The sequence below is a fragment of the Amblyomma maculatum genome, chromosome 4, assembly GCF_055883805.1.
Source record: "Amblyomma maculatum isolate TAMU_Amacu chromosome 4, ASM5588380v1, whole genome shotgun sequence".
Taxonomy (NCBI): domain Eukaryota; kingdom Metazoa; phylum Arthropoda; class Arachnida; order Ixodida; family Ixodidae; genus Amblyomma; species Amblyomma maculatum.
In genome coordinates this window covers 198,578,506-198,581,444 of record NC_139347.1, presented here as the reverse complement: position 1 = coordinate 198,581,444, position 2,939 = coordinate 198,578,506, and positions in this window count along the sequence as shown.

Genomic DNA, 2,939 nt, shown 5'->3' with positions numbered 1-2,939 from the left:
GCCTGCAAGATTGTTCTAACCTTGCTTGTGTTCATGAAACACGCCGCTTAGTCACTCATCGCGGCTCGGAATTCAGCACTCAGCCGCCTGCTCTACGTCACCAACATTATCTCGAGATGCCCCGTCCTGGTGGACACCGGTGCGCAAGTTATCGCCGTGCCTGCATCCCGCCTCGACTGGCAACACGCGGTGCCAGTAGTGACCTTGCAGAAGTTGAACAGCTTGCGAATGTTGGCTGGTATAGGGCGACTGCGGCCATATTTATTGCAACAAGGTTGGAGGAGCGGCGGCGGCAGCGTGGCAGCGTTGGGCCGGTGCAAAAGTTTTTATTGTTGTGTCCTTAGATAATGAAACATACCCACGAGCGGGATTGACCATGATGATGATGACCTCGGCCAAAATGACACATACCCACGGCAGGGGATTGGCCAGGATACATTGTAGATACTAAATATATATGGTCAAGGACTGGTCTCTAGAGCGTTCTGAAGCGCTCGTGCCTGCCTGCCTCCTCTTTATCGGTACGCGGCCGGTGCAGGTCACGTGCTTACGCCATACCTTACGATGGATCTTAATTATCGCAGACGTGGTTCGCTATTGTCAGGGCGAAATTTATAGTCACTTTTGGCCTGGCTGGGTCCATGAGGGCATCCTCATACCTGCGGCCCCTTTCAGCCTCCTAGCCGCTCTGCAGCTGCCGTAGTGAGTGTTTGCTGCGGCTATTGGCGGTTTGCCTGCCAGACCGCCACACTTTCACTCATTGCAAAATCACTGCTTGCCCGCTGGTGCGCTGCCGCCAGTTGAAGGCCGCCCTGGTTGCAAGCGAATATCGCAGTTTTTGGCTCATGACCTTCCTCTAATTTTCGTGGTCTTCGATCAGCATTTAAGACGTCTTTACAACACGGCGGCTGAGCTAGTGTGCCGGACTACTCTCCATTTTCCAAGAGAGTTAGTTTCGGCCGCAAACGAACGAGGGCACCTTGTCCGACTGCTTTCGTCTATATTCCTATGACCGCTCTTCAGGCGCCCGCAGCTCGCTCCCATACGCCAATTGCGTCGTGAGGTCTTCGCCAGCAAACACCCCATCAAGTGGTCACATATCTTTGTGCGCCAGGACAACGTCAACCCCTTACTAAACCCTCATTACACGAGGGACATTATCCGTCTTTCAGCGAGTTTGAAAACTCTCAAGCTGGATATTGACGGGCATTAAGAGATTGTCAAAATGGATCGAGTGAAGTACGCCTACATCGCTAATGTTTCTCTTTCGTCCTGCTTTCCAGAAATGCCAAGGTTAAGTTCTTCGATTGACTTGATCCGTGCTGTCAGCAAGCACGTATCCTGGGTATTCCGCTGTTAGCCACCATTATTTTTGTCCTTTCGCTATGTGGTGAGGGGCAAAAGAGGGTCGTTTTGGACCGACGCTATCAGCCCAGTGCTGCATCAACTTGGCTCGCTGCACGCGCTAGCGCCTGCAGTGGAAAGCCACGCGCTTAGGAGAATAAAGTAGTGTGATACCCTATTCCCGTGCTTGTTTTGTCGGTTTCGCATTCCGTCTAAATTGTAAGGGACAAACTCTTCGTTTCTTGACAGCACATCGCTACGTAACCATGTGTGCGTCAAAGCGGATAGAAAAGGAACAGAAAGCAAACCGTGAATGCCTAGACCGTCAGTTTTAAGGGGATTTACAAAAGCTCTTAAATATGTGTGAAATGGCTTAGGTTGAACAATTGTATGCATTCAGTGCACAAGAAATCTAAACACGCGTGCGCAAATATTGCTCTAGAAACGCTCAAAATTATACAACATACATGCTAAATTTAGTCACTGTGAAAAGTGGTGTCCGATTTCAACTTAAAATTGAAAAACAGAGTATAGACGCATTCCAGCAAACTGACACTATTTAGCATCACCGCGCAGACAAAAATGCAATACGCATTTGAATCCTATTTTAAATATTTCTGTTGCATATAGATCAAATTAATGTTATAAAACGAGCAATCATGAACATATTTCTATTTCTCTTCTCGGTAGCTGCTTTGATTGCAGCACTAATGCGATTCCCCAGAAAATAGAATAGGAACACTGCAAAACATGTCTGTGGCTTAAGGGCACAACCCACACTGGTCATCCACACTACGTGTGACCAGTAGATAAAGCCCAAGAAGAGCACAATTAGTTCAAAAGCACTCATACGCTCGTTAGAGCAGCGCAAAAATCTTGCGTGTACCTCGCTGCTTGGCATAGAAACTGTGACGCCAGCCGTTGTCGAGCCACGAAAGCAGCGAGTGGATGACTGTATGCACAACAGATATCCCTCAAATCTTGCCAAAAAGTGCCCTCCCACGTCTTAAATGGTTGAAGCAGAGTTAAGCCCCACGAAGTTTTCATGTCGCGAACCAAGTCTGTAAGAGTGAGAAGGGCCCGCAGCTTGCTTCTACCTTGTCCACAGATGTAAAAATATGGTAGTGATCTCGTCAGCCAAATTAACAAAATACGAAGAACGTGTTTGTTCGTGCACATATGGTTCACACAGTTTTCAGTTTTCAAAAGTAATGGAAATAAAAATGGCACTGTAAAGCAACCATCCTGAAGTTATATTTCTACGTGCTCTCGTGCTCTCTATTTCTACGTGTTATGCAATATTCCTTTGCGCACTCACGGTGTGAAACGGCAAAAAGTCAGTGGATCATAGAAAGAGACACTACAAGGCATAACATTTCTGTTTAGTGAAATAGGCAGCAGTTCTTTATCGAAAACTTGCAGTAGTTGCGCCATAGAACCACATCAGTGAATTGCAGCCTAACTCCGGCGTCTAGAGTGTTATGCTTGTGTAAAAAAGGATGTATGCATATAAACAACATTGTTCTGAATCTAAGGCTGCAGAAGAAAAATATGTACCGTCTTTGACAAAAGTAACTAGGCTGCATGTTTAGCTT